This window comes from Sinohyriopsis cumingii, unplaced genomic scaffold (genome assembly GCF_028554795.1).
Source record: "Sinohyriopsis cumingii isolate HCF-2022 unplaced genomic scaffold, ASM2855479v2 utg000426l, whole genome shotgun sequence".
NCBI lineage: Eukaryota > Metazoa > Mollusca > Bivalvia > Unionida > Unionidae > Sinohyriopsis > Sinohyriopsis cumingii.
Window position 1 is genome coordinate 8,284,069 of NW_028315897.1, and position 17,018 is coordinate 8,301,086.

Sequence of the window (17,018 nt, forward strand, 5' to 3'; positions counted from 1 at the left end):
ATTCCTATTATCTGGATGCATCATTTACATAAATCACACCCAAAATCATGCCTGATCTTGTGTCAGTGGTTGGCAATAACATAAAAAAATGTTACATTTAACAAGAAGGTCATGACCTTAATGTTAAAAACAATGTTCATGCTGTATATTATGAATCTGGCCTTGACCTTAAGGTCAAAAACATGAAGATGTGTTGTATGCTAAATTCTTTTGCATAAGAATGACTTGCCTCAAATAATCCATCAATGGATTAAAGAAATATAAAGAAAGAAAATATTTAAACTAAAACCTACCAGTAATCTTCCAAGTTCATGACCATGATACCAAGGTCAAGGATGGATCACGGAAATCACAGAATGCAACATATTTGATGTATGATAAATCATTTTTCAAGTGCTAAAATGTTCAGCAAATCATATGGAATGTCTCCTCATTAATATGCAGAGATCATAGCTCATAATCAAAGTAGATTAGATATAGTGATGATACAAGCTGTTACGACCCACTGGTCTTAAATTAAGTAACAAAAAGAAGCGAAACTTACAAGCTTAATACAATTCAACAAATAATTTATTTCTGTAGAATACAACATGAAAATTCAAAAGACACGGTATTTTAAATTTAAAAAATCCTAAATAATCATAATATGTTCTATCACAAATCCAAAAGTATACAATGTTTTGAATAAATCTGAATAGTCTTGAATGTTCTAATATCACCAATTAAATTGGTGTTAGAATAAATATTTGTATTAATTTATATTTAATGTTGTTTAATTACATATTTCCGACATGTTATCATTTAATCATACTCTGAATAAAATATCAGCAGATTAGTCCCCTGTGTACAAAAGGGTTGTCAACTTGCTTTCTTATCTTGATTCTTTCTTTTTACAAAAGCCTGTCAATATTGTTACATTTAAGTTGTTTTATCTTCTGTTCAAATTCAATTAGTCTGATTACAATTTATGAAGAAAACATCAGTGTAAATTTTAGTCTAAATTTATAAATTTTATTATGATTTTACAAATCTTGACAGAAGCCTCTTCTCATAAAAAGTACTTTTGCCACCCACCTGCACTAGGAAATTTCTGATTAAAACACTGACAATATATAATAGGTCACATTGCAGTATGTATCCTAATACAGGCTTATAATAATGTATGGACATGTTTGATTGGACCTAATTCCAATTTAAAAAATGAAATGCCAATATCAGTGGGAGTGTTATTCTTTATCATACAAACATAGAATACTTACAGTTCTTAAAGGTCACCGGCCATACTCCAACATTTTCCTATTTATATCAGATTTGCGTTACATGATTAAAAATAGTTATACTCGCACAGAAAGAACAAAAAAATTATCAAGCGTAAAGAAGAAATAATAATTTAATTACTCAAAATAGAAGTATACAATGCTGTTACTTTCCCTTAGTTACGATTTCCCACCTATAGAGGACGCAACCGGAAATGACGTACATTTATCCCTACAAGACGAAGTACATGCTTTTTGTTGTCAAAAAATGAAACACTATAAACTTTGGATAGGGAATATTTAGATGAAACTAATGCAAACTAATTTACTTTTCAGCCTTATATCGGTATGCGTGCATGAAGCACTATATTTTGTCGCTTTCAAAACTGTTCCATTGTTTCAATTTATTTTCAAAATTCCCATTAATACAGGTTTAAAAGAAATCAATGCTGGTTTCCCTGTGGGCAGACTTTATATAAAAAAAGATGAAAGAAATCGGCACAATTAAAGAATCCAATGGAACCAAACTCGACTTCCTTTTGTCTGCTGACTTCAGAAGAAAAAATTGGCAACCTAAAAAGATACTCAAGTCAAGATTCGGGGGTTGATTTGCATTGTAATAAAATAACCTCTGTATTTGATATCCTGTCGGTAAGTTTAAATAATAAGTTTATTGCTCCCTGCTAGTTATGGTTATCACCCGGGCTTCTATTTGTTTGCCACATGTAATCATAATTGATGTTTGCAGGGCAAATAGTATACACAATAATAACTTCTTTAATAATAATTTTGTAACACATGCTAGCAAAAATATTATCATTTGCACTCACACTGAATGTATTTTAAAATAATGATTTTTTTTTATTTGCGAGATACCGACTTATATTTAACCTGGATAAAATACAATCTGGGTCAGTTTGCAATAAGTAACTTATAATGCGTAAATGGCAGGTGCCTTCAAGCAATACTTTCGTGTCATTTGCGATTTTGTTGTTTGACATAAGCGATACACTAAGGATGCATACGCAAGTTGGCATACGCTACATATACGAAGTTCCTAGATATATATTTTTTAAAATAATTTTCGCATGATAAAAAAGAAGGAATATATGATAACAGTGCAAGTTTAATTTCTTTCATTTTATTTTCAAACAAGTGTATGTTTATCAATTTATTTTGTACTGTGAGTGTGTGTGTGTGGGGGGAGGGGCACATATTAAACACAAACTTATTTCCTTTCTAATGTGTACGGAATAATGGAGCAAATATGATTGACGATATTAACCAGTAATGACAATCTTTCAATTAACGCGTGCAAACAATAAGACAACTTGAAAAATAAAAACAAACAATAAAATTAACTGGTAAGAGCTTCATATTGCAGCAACTAAATACTGACATACTGCTCAACATTATTCTCTCTCTCTCTCTCATGTATAATCTAGTATGTATTGTATGCAGCTGTGTTACAACGTGAAGCCTAAAATTAAGTATATTTGTTATAATATCTCATGTACACTACCCTTAGCAAAATGTATACGTATTATGTAGAATATTATCTGTTATGTATATTTGTTTTATAAATGATTATTGATAATTTGACCGGAAGACTTAAACTGAGAATGTCGTTGTGCAGATGCATATATTTTTTAGCATAAAAATGTATGTAAATATTTTAATTAGAACAGGCAAGATATGTCAGTTTGTGTTTTATCTCATAAATATGTACATTACGAAGTATGTTTACTTTCTTTCAAAGAAAATCAAAATAGCTTGTTTAAATTTATTTTGTTCCCCCTAAAACCTATCTTACATAGCATCTACTTTTTTGTTAGAGAAAAAGAACGTACAAACTATTGTTAAGTTTGGCCAAATTGTATTTCGAGTTGGGCCGAATTGTCTTTGGGCCAAATTCACTATAATCCGGCATAAATGATACAACTTTCCCATCTCTCCCATATTCGTTCCCACAGATTAAATACACTTTTTTTCTGGTAAACATGGTTTTTCGGAAAAAGAAAGAACGCTTTTTTCCATCATCACTCTTTTGGTTACATCCGAATGCAACACATTGCACCATATTTTCTGTAAAAAAGCAAGATCGTACGCTATATCACATAGACGTTTACATGAGGAAATCAAGCACATGAATGGCAAGGTTGAATAGAAGGGGTAAATGTACGTCATATCTGGTTTTGGCACGCGGAAACTAACGATTGTTTATGGAGATTGCCGAATATTTTTTTCATTTTATAAAGCGGAGTTTTAAGTCTAATTAAACATTTTTATGGTGTGCATATATAACCAATGCGTTTTGTTTATAACTATAATAATATCGCACGTTTGTACAATATAGGTGGCAGGTGACCTTTAAGCAAATGGTCCATTATTAGAATTGTCTGCCAATTTAGTCTTGGCAAAGCAATACAAGATCAGAAGTAACATTTTTTCTCAGAAAAGTAAACAAATTATTGGTTATGCACAAACTGAACAGGACTCCTGTATAATTTCACATAACAAATTAAAACATACTGGTATTGGGCAACCTCAAATAAATATAGCATTTTCCAAATCTTTATTACATTTCCATCATTATGGCAAACTAAGTATCTCTAATAATCCAAGCATTTAATGAATGTTTATCTGCCAAGGCTCTCTTTGCTGATCCTCCAACAAAAAGCTGACAGATCATCTCAATCAGATCCAGGACTTGCAGGTGCTTTTTCTTCCAGATCTTTCAGACTCTTTATAAAACACAGAAAGCATATGATCAAGACTCTATTCTAGAACTGGTATTTGACAAAATAGTTTGAATGTTGCTCTGTATTTAATATCCATGTGGTGAGGATGTAGTGATCTGTGTCCTTCACATATTAATTTGTTCTCATTTCATCCGCTTCTGAAGTCTTCTCGTCTTGAGTTTTTGACCGGCCTCAGTGCCATTCCTTGTTTTAGGCCATCTGGGTCAAAATCATTTATCCCTCAACATTGTAAAACACAGAGCCAATTCAATGTTATTTGATGGTGAATATAGCACCATAGTTGTTCAATTCTAAGAATGTAAACAGATCTTCACTCGAATATGGCTCCTCATTTCTCTTATAAGATTTAAGATTTTTTTCTATACTCTCCAACACTGAAATCACCCAGGATCACACAACATAGGATGCACCCCTTTGCACAGATTCAGGACTGTACAGTCTGTGTTAGCTGTCCCACACCTCAGATAAGTAATCAAGTCACTGGAGCCATCAATGCAGCCATGTGTGATGAACCCCCATCTGTAAAAATAACAAAATAACAAAGTTTTATTATACATCTTAAACAGGAAACTGATGTAGTCATCTCAGATAATCTGTGTTGTCTGCAGTCGAATTATGTTTAACTGTATTCCTTATACATTATTGAGCTATTGTAGTTATGGTGTGGATTAAGGGTGATAGGACTGTTGTAATTATGGTATGGTTTTGGTGTCAGAGTGCTGTTGTAATTATGGCATGGTTTGGCTTAGAGAGGGCTATTGTAATATGGTGTGGATTAGGTGTGAGGGGGCTATTGTAATTACAGTGTGGATTAGGTGTGAGGGAGCTATTGTAATTATGGCGTGGATAAGGTTTGACAATGCCACTGCAATTATGGTGTGGATTATGTGTAATAGGGCTACTGCAATTATTATGTGGATTAGGTGTGAGAGGGCTATTGTAATTATGGTGTGGATTTGGTGTGAGAGGGCTATTGTAATTATGGTGTGAATTAGGTGTTAGAGGGATACACAATTTCTAAATTCCACAGCATTTTACCTCATGAACAATTACTGATGCAAAATCTGCACATTAAGCAATGAACTTACTAAATCACATGTTTGATGCATGTAAATCAAGATATTGCTTTTTTGTTACACAATGGCAGATCTGGGTCTATTGGATCTACAATTGTTGGACAATGACTGCATGTCCTCATTTATAACTCAAGCCTAAATCTGCTGTCACATTAAACAATGGCAGATCTGGGTCTATTGGATCTACACTTGTTGGACAACGACTGCATGTTCTCATTTATAACTCAAGCCTAAATCTGCTGTCGCATTAAACAATGGCAGATCTGGGTCTATTGGATCTACGATTGCATATGGACTCAACTTACATGTGAGTATATAATTATGCATGCATGTAATCCTCCTAGCTCAGAGTGTTTTCCTCCCAAGATAAGGGGTATATCCAGTCCCACACAGATAAGGGGTGAATCCAGTCCCTCCCAAGATAAGGGGTGTATCCAGTCTCTCACTGATAAGGGGTGTATCCAGTCCCTCCCAAGATAAGGGGTGTATCCAGTCCCTCCCAAGATAAAGGGTGTATCCCGTCCCTCCCAAGATAAGGGGTGTATCCAGTCCCTCACTGATTTAGGGGTGTATCCAGTCCCTCACTGATAAGGGGTGTATCCAGTCCCTCACTGATAAGGGGTGTATTCAGTCCTTAACTGATAAGGGGTTTATCCAGTCCCTCACTGATAAGGGGTGTATCCAGTCCCTCACTGATAAGGGGTGTATCCAGTCCCTCCCAGGATAAGGGGTGTATCCAGTCTCTCTCTGATAAGGGATGTATCCAGTCCCTCCCAAGATAAGGGGTGTATCCAGCCCCTCACTGATAAGGGGTGTATCCAGTCCCTCACTGATAAGGGGTGTATCCAGTTCCTAACTGATAAGGGGTTTATCCAGTCCCTCACTGATAAGGGGTTTATCCCAACTTGATCCCAGTGTCATATATTTATGTTAATACTGCCTGTGATCACATGACTGTGATCTGGTTTAAACAAGATCCTGACTTAATAATTTGACAAGATATGGTGTATTCTTCAAGAACAAAAAATAAAATTGTTTTCTTTAGTTTTGAAACATGTTAGGTCATTATAGAGCTGACAGTTGTTAATTTAATTACTACTGAACAGTAAAACCAAAAAGTCTTCCTTGAGTTTTGTTTTTATTGTACCCTGTAAAGACACGTGTAGCTTAATGCAGGGTAAACAGGTGTCTCAAGGTCTCTAACTAACATTAATGTACCAAATTAATTATATCCCATCTTTATTCCTTATGCCAAACTTTCAAGGCAATTCATGTTATTTACTAATTAATGTATTTATTTTGATTCAGTTTTCCTTATTTTTTTTAACATGTTCTGCTTGTAATATATTTTCAATCTTTATTTCATTTAATGATGCTAATTCATGTGACTATTTACAGTATAGCATAATGCCAGGTGTTTTACTCATATAGTTTTCTTACTCATATAAGTTTCCTAACCAGTGATGCCTTTGCACATGCTGACAAGAGTGTCATATCTTTGAATTTAACATAATAACAATGATTATCTAGAGAAAAGATCAGAGCAAATGCCAACAAATTATATAAGTGCATATGTATTTATTAACAAAGTGTAATCTCTGGAGATTACTTGCAACAACAATATAGCACTCTAAATAATAATTTTTAATTTGAAACTAAACTGAGTTTATATGGTTATAAATATTGTCAATATTTAAATACAGATTATAAAATTTAGAAACTTAAGGAGTATGGTATGGAATTACTGTTATGAATAGAGCCAGATCGGATGGTGACCGGAGCACATACTCGCACTATAAGATGCAAACTGACGATTTTAGTATACATGTATAATGTACAAATGAATGGTTCCTCTGCCAATAAATCAATATTGAATAATGAAACGTTTAAAGTAATTCTTGTTTAGTATGGAACAAGTTGATAACTGCATCAACAGAATCAACTAGGATCATATACTTATATATCCCAAGGATTGGCAGGAAACAATTTAAAATTTTTGGTGGAGTCTGCAAAATTGCATTAACATTGCAACATTCCCATGTTGACACCGAAAGTATATTTTCCATTCTGAGGAAAATTGCTTGCTGTACAAAATTAATATAATTCAGACAATGATCTCCAAGAAATGTTAAAAGTTTTTGTGGTCCATATAAGGAGAGTATGAAGGGCAGGAACTTATGTGAAAGGATTGATAATAGATTATATGCATATTTTAAAATAAGAAAATGGAAATGTGTTTGGGAGCTGAATTTTTCCCCCATTTTCATGCTAAAAATCAGGCTGATGAAAATCCTCCATCTCTATTAAAGTGACTGCCAAAACTCCAGACAATTTTTTGCCAATCTTATGATCTGTTCTAATCTGACCTCTCTGTTCCATCACATGTATATGTAAGATTTCATCTGCATTCTAAACTAGCTGAATGGTCCCATGCACACATAACTTAATAGTCCCAATCTGTCTTTTTCATCACAATAATTTTGCAATACATGAGTAGCTAGGACTGTACAGATAAAACAATTTAATTTAAAGTGATCATTATAAAAATATGTGATTATCTTTTATTACAATCTGAAACAGGCCATAGCAAATATAAAAACATTAATAAACAGCAAAACTATCTAAAGATAAACCAAAGATGTAACAAGTGTTGGCATCATTACAATTTCCCCACCAAAAATTGACAAACAAATCTATAAAGTTAGATCCCACCTATTTTATTGTTATTTATTTATTTCAAGAGAGATCTTGAATGTTTAGCACAGAAATTTTAAGAGATGGCTTGTATGTAGCTAGCTTTAGTCGCACTGTGGGAAGAGATGACTTGTCTCTGACTAGCATTAGTCACAATGTGGGAAGAGATGACTTGTATGTAACTAGTATGTGTCACACAGTGTGAAGAGATGGCTTATATGTAACTAGCATTAGTCACATGGTAGGAAGAGATGACCTATCTGTAGCCAGCATTAGTCACACAGTGGGAAGAGATGATTTGTATGTAACTAGCAATAGTCACACAATGAGAAGAAATCATTAATCACATAGTGGGAAGAGATGACTTGTATGTAACTAACATGTGTCACACAGATGGCTTATATGTAACTAGCATTAGTCACATGGTAGGAAGAGATGACTTATCTGTAGCCAAAACTAGTCACACAGTGGGAAGAGATCACTTGTATGTAACTAGCAATAGTCTCACAATGAGAAGAAATCATTAATCACATAGTGGGAAGATATTTCTTCTACGTAACCAGCATTAGTTAAATGGTGGGAAGAAGACTTGTATGTAACTATGGTTAATCACACAGTGGCAATAAATGATTTGTATTCAAGTAAAACAAGGACAAAAATGAATGCCAATATACCTGGAGTTTCATATATTGATCAATCTGCATGGTATACTCTTCTGCATACAGCAGCTGACCAGTGACCAGAATATCTTTCAGGGTCCAACCTTTTCAAACTATCTCTAGCACAATGGCACTGACCATGAATTCATCTTGATGCATGGTGACCAGGTTTCATCTACATGAAGAAAGTGAAACAAGAAATTTAAAGTCATTAGATAACAAAGTCTATGGTAATCTGTCTTAAAGTCACCTGTATTAAGCAATCACCTCTCTTAAACAACCAATGTTTCAAAGTCGAATAAATGAAGATATCTAAGAATCTAATCTCTATTAAGAGTCCACCTATCCTGTGAGTCACTTTTCTCACTGTCCATTAATGATTTCTCACAAACAGTTTGACTGTAGAATGGTTGTATAAACATCCCCCAGTCCTCAACTTTTCTCACCCAGTTCCCACTCAAAATCTGTGCCACCAGGGTCATGTCACATGGGTAAAAATAGGTCCATGGTCCAAACAAAACTGTAAATCTGAATTTTTATTTCTAGTCCTAGTGTGTGTATATGTATAAATGGATAAAGGGTATGGATCTTAAAGAAAAGATGATGGAAGTCAGATTGGGTATGGAGACTCCCCTGGCTAAGAAAAAAAATGATGTCGGATATATATAAGTGCTGTTTGTTCCTGGTCTGCAAAGTGCACTCAGCCTAACTCTTTCACCAATGAAGTACTAATTTGCAGTTTTCTGCAGTTAGCAAAGACAAGACAAACATGGATCATGCACATACTGTGGAAGGAATGCATGTTTTTGAGAAAAAAGGAAATGTTGGCCTGAAACCAATGTCAATTGACAGACAAATACCAATACTTAAAATCAGTACCAACAAGGCAGTTATTTACTTTGTGGACTGCATATGTTTTGCAGCTGGGACAGCAGACACAGAAACAATAATCTCTTTGTGAACAAAAGAAGAAAAGATCCAAAACTTATTTAGATTCGCCATGTTGTTCATCAATTATCACCTCTTCAATGCAGTACAGTATTAACTTATAGTAACTGGTCACGATGCTATTGCTTATTTTATATAAAAATAGTTGAAACTAAACAAATATTGTGTTAAAGTGTTATAATTGCATAAGGTTTGCATTTAATACTTACACTGGGGCGATAAGACTCGGCTATTTTTTGGGGGACTCTCTAGTCCTACATGTAAGACCTCGAATCTGATATTTATGTTTTGGGCGTCTGGTACTAAAACATAATTAACATGCGATACGTCTTACATTGTTGGACTAGGGACTCCTAGGATTATTATTCTGATCCATAGGGGCTCTTATCGTTGCTTACAATTGACCTGTCATACATGTACTGTGAAATAACCACAGGGGCTCGTATCGTTTCTTACAACTTACATGTCATACATGAACTATATAATAACCACAGTGGCTCGTATCGTTTCTTATAATTGATCAGTCACATAGTACATGTATAACAGGTCAATTGTAAGTAACGATACAAGCCCCTGTGACGAGTCTTTGATCCTCCGCTTTCAAAACCAGGTAAATCTGTGCTATCACCAGTTCTGAATCAATTAGCATGGTATATATCTCCTCGAAGATTTAATTGTATAACCTGTTCTATCCTAAAATAAGTTTGAATGTACTGGTCCTTGTTTACGGATTTGCTGTTTTCGGAACGCTTAGGACATTATTACAACCTGTAAGTTTTCTAATGACAGTGACTCAATAAGGGAGCAATTATTATTTGATTTTCGGAGGACACACAGATTTCAACATTTTCTAATATCAAAATTAATAATCGATAAAGTTTCTAATTTGAAATATTACAAAATACTGGGTAATATATTATTAGAAAATCATTTTCTATCACTTGAAACTACCGAGTCTGTTCATAAACGGCTTACAGTTTGTTGTTATTGCTATGCTGTTGCTATAGAGCTTCAACTTGGAATAGGCCATACTCCAGAAAATGCGCGCGACAACTTGAAATTCCGTAGTGTTGTGCTCTTTCTTGAAAAATCGACTGGATTGCTAAAATTTCAGACCTATGGATACGGATGTTATTCCATGATGCTTGCAAGCCATTTAAATGTAGGCAAGGTCTTGAACTTTGGGATAGGATTAGTCTTTACATGTACAGAAGAATATAAAAAATTATAATATAACTCATTGAGTAGGACTACTGGTGTTGGGATAGTTGGGGGGGGGGGGGGCGGGTATTTTGTTTTAATATTAATATTTTAAGCATTGTAAGTGAAGATCTTACATTTGGATAGTTACACATTGTCAAGACCAGGGTTATAACATACGGAATGGGATCTTGGGTTACAATTTCTAATCTTGCTCAAAGGGTGGGCCCCATGGGGATACTGCTAAGATCGATACAACAACCATATATATTAGTTCTGAAGGACACATGTATATCCAATGCAAACCAGGGGCCATGCCCCTAAGAATGGTGATTTTTCCCTAGATCTTAACTTGTAAAGTGCAGAGATCCCAACTTTTTAACCATATTGAAGGTTGAAGGACACATTAAAATATCAGACATACAAATTAGTTACAAATCCTGGGGAAGGGTACTTGCTCCTGGATTATAACTTGGAAACTGTTGAGATCCCCAGCCTATAACCAGTAGTGGCCTTAGGGGGGTGCAAAAGATGTGATCGCACCAAGCCCACAAGCTTGGGTGCCGGAAGTTGGAATTTGATTAAAGCATATTATAACTAAAGCAGATTATTTAAAAATAAATTTTATTTTGAAGACAAACCTGTATTTTTCTATGAATATTTCAGAGAATTTCTTCAGTGATATAGCAATTAGATTTTGGGGACCCATTGTCCTCATTTTGCACCAGGCCCACACAGCATTACCACCCCACTGATATAACTATATGCACCATAGTGGTGGACCAAGAAGTTTTACTGGTAATGAGCACTGTGTAATTCCAGTGAATACAAAATTCCCCTAAACTAAAAACTGAACACAGCAATAAGACTGATTCGAAATTAGATGTTAATATGGAAACTAGTATTTTTCCAAGTAGACAACATTGATTTAAAAAGTTAAAGTGCAATAATAGAGCCAGGATAATGGTCAGTCTTTTCTGTAAAACATTCAAAGTTTAGCAATTTCCAAGTGAAATGTAATGTCCTTTCAGATTCAAGTAAACTTGTTCACCTCCATTGACAATTATTAGAATATTTAAATTATAGTCATAAAGAAATGTTAGGTATGTATTATGTTGTTTACAAAATAAATGTCACTAGTCAGGTACACCATTAACTTGAATTTGGACTGAGGTCAATTACAAAATACAGATATATATTAAAGAAATAGTCACTGAGAAAAGCCAACAAACAATACAAATTCAATATAAATAACAACATGCTATAACTTACTTTGGTTGACAGACTGAATTTGGTTTTATGGCATACCCAAGCAGCTGTGAAAATTTTTTCCGTATGGTGCCTGATGATTTGGCTAGCCTTCATTCAAATATGTTAACCATATCTACACCTTGGGGGACTGAGTTGATACTTTAATTTATGACCGAGGGTTTTGGCATTCATGTACCAGGGCAAAGACTTGCATTTTAGTTTACTGCTACTTAAGTATCTTTGGTATTTCTGTTTAAGATTAGAACTATCATTACATATAAGTAATGGATTCTGACTGCATTAATGGAGTAGAAGAGTTTGCTGTCATGGTGATTAGACCAAACTACAGTGGAAGCTAACATTGGTGGTGATTTGGTTCCACTTGCAGATGAATGTACTGTACCAGAGTGGTAATTGTGTTAACAAACCCTTATTTACACTGAAACATAATCATGCAAATAATAACCAAATGAACAACAACTGCAAAAGAAAATCACCATTAGAACCTCATCAGTGTAAATGTAGGCATGTGGTCATATATGCAATCTGTCAGCTTGATGCAACAACAACTGATGGCATTGGTGTGGCTGGAAGATTCACAACCACAACAACCATCATAAATGTAGGCACACCAATCATAATTATTGTTAGGGCTACCCATACATAAATTGTAACCAGTGTATATGGCAGTGCTACAAAATCATTTCAATACAATTACATTCACTTATATTTTTTCATAACTTCTTATGGCAGCACAAATTAGTCTCAGTACAATTAGTAAACACTGCTTGGTCGCTACTGAGGATAAAATAATTAGCATGGCCAAATTCAAGACTTTTAATGGAAACAGGAAACTATGAGCAAAGATAAAGAACTGTCAGGTAATAGATTTACATACAAGAAAAGTTGAGTAATTTCCTTTAAAAATAAATCATATAAATATCAAAATGCAGTCATAGTATTTGTCACGTCACAATCTCAAAAATATGTACTGTCCAAATCAAATGGTAGTTTTGCTTGTAAGACATGTACCATCCACTTAAGTCAAATGGTGGTTTTGTTGGTGAGACATGTAAAATCCAGTAGTCAAATGCTGGTTTTGTTGGTAATATATGTACCATCTAGTAGTCAAATGGTGGTTTTGTTGGTGTGACATCTAAGATCCAGTAGTCAAATGGTGGTTTTGTTGGTAATACATGTACCATCCAGTAGTCAAATGGTGGTTTTGTTGGTAAGACACGTACCATCCAGTAGTCAAATGGTGTTTTTTGTTGGTGTTATATATATATCTGATTTAATTCATATTTATTTTAATTTAATTTTTTGTCAGTTTTCAATTATTTTTTTTATTAATGCTATTATAATGTAAATCAATTCACTGGTGATGATATTTTTCCAGAAAATCAGTTGACCTGAATCATTCATTTTGTAAACACTAGGTGTTGATCTAAATCCTGACCTTGTTTCAGAATTTGTAGCAACCTTCATAAATAAGTTCTATTTCATTTTGAAATGATTGGTTTTCATCAGGGTCATTTTTGATGTACATGACATAAACACAATCACGTGACCCCCCCCTTTCGATTTCACAATTCCGATTTTTACATTACTGTGCATTTGTTAGTTTTAATAGAGATGTGTAGAGAGAGATTTGTCAGTTTAGGGCATTTACACTGATGTCAAGTTATTTTGTTGTAGCCAGAATTTGAGTTATAATTTTCTTCAGATCCATTGGATTTCAAAAGGATTAATTATTTTTTCTCTGGAAATATTTTGAGGAATGCTCACACATAAGCTGACACTGTCATGGAGCCATACTGGTTACAAGCTGACATTGTCATGGAGCCACACTGCTTACAAGCAGACACTTTCATGTATCCATACTGGTTACAATTGGACACTGTCATGGGACCTCACCGCTTACAAGCTAACACTGTCATGAAACCATACTCAGCTAAGTCACACGTTGACACCCATGTTGCTACTAACTTCTAATTTGCACCGATCATCAACCGTAACAAAAATTACCAAAATAACTAAACTGTTATGTGACAGTTCACAGGAAACAAGGACTAATCCAAATATGATGTCCTGATTGTTTCACACATCCATCATATTGTAAAAACAAACAGATATCTCCAAACAAAAAGTATTTTCATACATCTTACTTTATATACCCACACAAAGCACCCTAGATTAACAATGTTATGCAATATAAGCTTTGTGTTTTCTTATAGGAAGCTATGACAGCCAATTTACAAACCAGGAAAAGTAATTTTAACTATCCCGATCTCTTTATCATCTCACCAATTGGTAAATGTATCATCTATCAAAAGACAAAGCCTCTAATGTAATGCAGTAAACAAGTTGTAAAAAGAAAAACATAAGTCTGTATGGGTTATTTGGATTTTAAGCATAGCTTTAATGATCTTTCAGTTACATATCTATGATACTACAAGTGTGGCAATTTATAATGATCTTCAGCACTGTGGCCACAGACATGTACCTACCATCATGATTCACCCACTCACATTATCCTGACACCAGACTGACCAGTCCTAAGCACTAACTTTTCATGCTGAGCACTAAGCAATGCAGCTGAGAGCACCATTTTTTTAGGTCTTTGGTATGACTCAGCCAGGGATTGAACCTGCAACCTCCTGCATCCACAGCAGAGGCTCTAACCACATATGCCATTGAAGCAGTCAAAAACAGAACTTGCTGATTCAAAATATTTCATTTGACCCAAGGCACACTGGAAACTAAAACTACAGGGCTTTATAACTATTAAAAAAATGAAATTTTGAAATTAACAAAGGGACATAAAAACATTACATGTTTTTAATGGTATCAAAAATTGAACTATGTATTCCTGTCTCTCACTGTTTCCACATTACCATTTATTTCTGTCTCTCACTGTTTCTTCATTACCATTTAATCGTGTCTCCCACTATTTGAGCATTAAAATGTATTCCTGTCTCTCACTATTTCCAATTAATTTACCATTTATTCCTGTCTCTCATTGTTTCCACATTACCCTTTGGTCCAGCCTCTCACTGTTTCCACATTATTAATTATTTGTGCCTCTCACTTTTCCACTTTACCATTTAGTCCTGTCTCTCACTGTTTCCATATTACCAAACAAGCCAATTTTATATTTACTAACCAATATTAGATGTAATTGTTTTCTAATGCATTGTGTTTCAGCTTATGTTTTGTCAGTAAAGCACATTGGTCACAAGTTTGTTTTAAAGAAATCCAGCAATACCTTTTCAACAAACCCAGAAATAACTTATATTCTGCTGAAGAGGTACAAGGACTGACTGGTAGAATGGGTGGGGTTAAATGTACACAGAGTTACTTAAATTTGCCAATGTCATATTTGTTTCCATTTTACAAAACTATATGCCAGGCTTTCATGTCTGCTGGAACTGAATAGGAACTTTATCACAATAAAGTAATTTCAGATGGTTTGTGATTCCAAAGGTTTTGCAAATGTTATGTGCATCCCACTTCTTGAATATGACTTCAGAACTTTCATCAATTTTCCACAAGATCTACATTCTCAACACACTTTCTGCACACTTAATACCTAGTGCATATCACCCTATGTAGTCAGAAAACCACTTCCCCTTAAACACAGTTTCCATGTAGTTAGACAACCACTTCTCCTTAAACACAGTTTCATTGTAATCAGACAACCTCTTCTTATTGAGCACAGTTTCTAATTAGTCAGACAACCATTTCCAGTTAAGCACAGTTTCCATGTAGTCAGACAACCACTTCTCCTTAAGCACAGTTTATATTTAGCCAGACAACCACTTCTCATTGAGCACAGTTTATATTTAGTCAGACAACCACTTCTCATTGAGCACATTTTCCATGTCGTTAGACAACCACTTCTCCTTAAACACAGTTTATATGTAGTCAGAAAACCACTTGTCCTTGAGCACAGTTTCCATGTAGTCAGACAACCACTTCTCCTTGAGCACAGTTTCCAGATGTGATGTTCAGGCAGAATAATTCTCTTCATGGACATTGATTAACTGTATTATTAATCAGGAAAATTGATCTGCCCTTTCCTTCACATTTTTTTCCTTCAACTAATCAAAAAATTTGTATTGTTAATTGGAACTATTTTAACCAAATGGAACATCACTGACTGTTGCTTAGAAAAATAAAAGGAAGCATATAATATGCATTCCAATTTATTTTAGTAAATATAGCTATTGTATTACACCATGTGTTAGTGGAATGGTTTAAAAGACATTTTATATAACACCATATAAGTTTGGAGCCTATTACCTAGTTGTATCAAGTTCATTATGATATTGGTCTTTTAGACTTTCTGTGAAGACACCTTTAATATCAAAGCATCATTGAGTTCAATGATTTATTACTTGCTGGAATAGGGTTTTAGTCATATTTTTATTTCTGAAATAAGATTTTAGTTTGTAACACTGAGAAGTAATATCTTTGTCTAATATAGAAAAAATTATAATTAAGCCTAATACAGAAGTTTTAGTTTTAGCCTAATATAAAATTTTAATCTATTTATATATAGATTTTATAAAAGATTCTGCTACATTTTTTTTGTGTCTAATATAGAATTTTTAATTTAGTCTAACATAATTTTTAATTAAGTGAAAGATTTAATTTTTAATTTTAGTCTAAGATTGATTTTAAAATCTTAGTGTATTAAATATAACATTTTTAATTTCAAATATATATTTTTAATTTTAGTCTAATATATAACTTTTAATTTAGTTTAATATACATTTTGAATATTAGTTTAATATATAATTTTTAATATTAGCCTAATGTAGAATTTGTGACTTAAGTCTAATACAGACTTTTTAATATGTCTAATATAATTTCAGTTTTTGTCTAATATAGAATTTTAAATTTTAATTTAATTTAGAATTTGTTAGTATAGCCTAATACATTTTTTGGTTCGCTGTAGAATTTTGACTTTATTCTAATATAGAATTTGTTGCATTATTAATCTATTATGGAAGCTGGAATTTTATTCTAACATATAAATTTTAATTTTAGTCTAATAAAGATATTTTAGTCCAATATAGGATTTTTAATTTTAGTCTGACATAGAATTGTTAATTTTAGTCTAATATGGAACTTTTAATTTTCATTCATCAAATATTTATTAACATC

General features: G+C 33.6%; 1 long non-coding RNA gene across 2 annotated transcripts; it reads right to left on the reverse strand.

Moving 5' to 3' along the window:
* Window positions 1-552: 552 nt before the first annotated feature.
* LOC149774141 (uncharacterized) lies at window positions 553-10,160 on the reverse strand. Of its 2 annotated transcripts, XR_016416984.1 has the most exons (3): window positions 10,079-10,160; window positions 8,463-8,622; window positions 553-4,537 (listed from the first exon to the last, which is right to left on the reverse strand). It is a non-coding gene; the product is annotated as an uncharacterized LOC149774141 (long non-coding RNA). The 2 variants fall into 2 exon arrangements; XR_016416983.1 differs by lacking the exon at window positions 10,079-10,160 and having other exon boundaries at window positions 8,463-9,403.
* Between the last annotated feature and the right edge of the window lie 6,858 nt (window positions 10,161-17,018).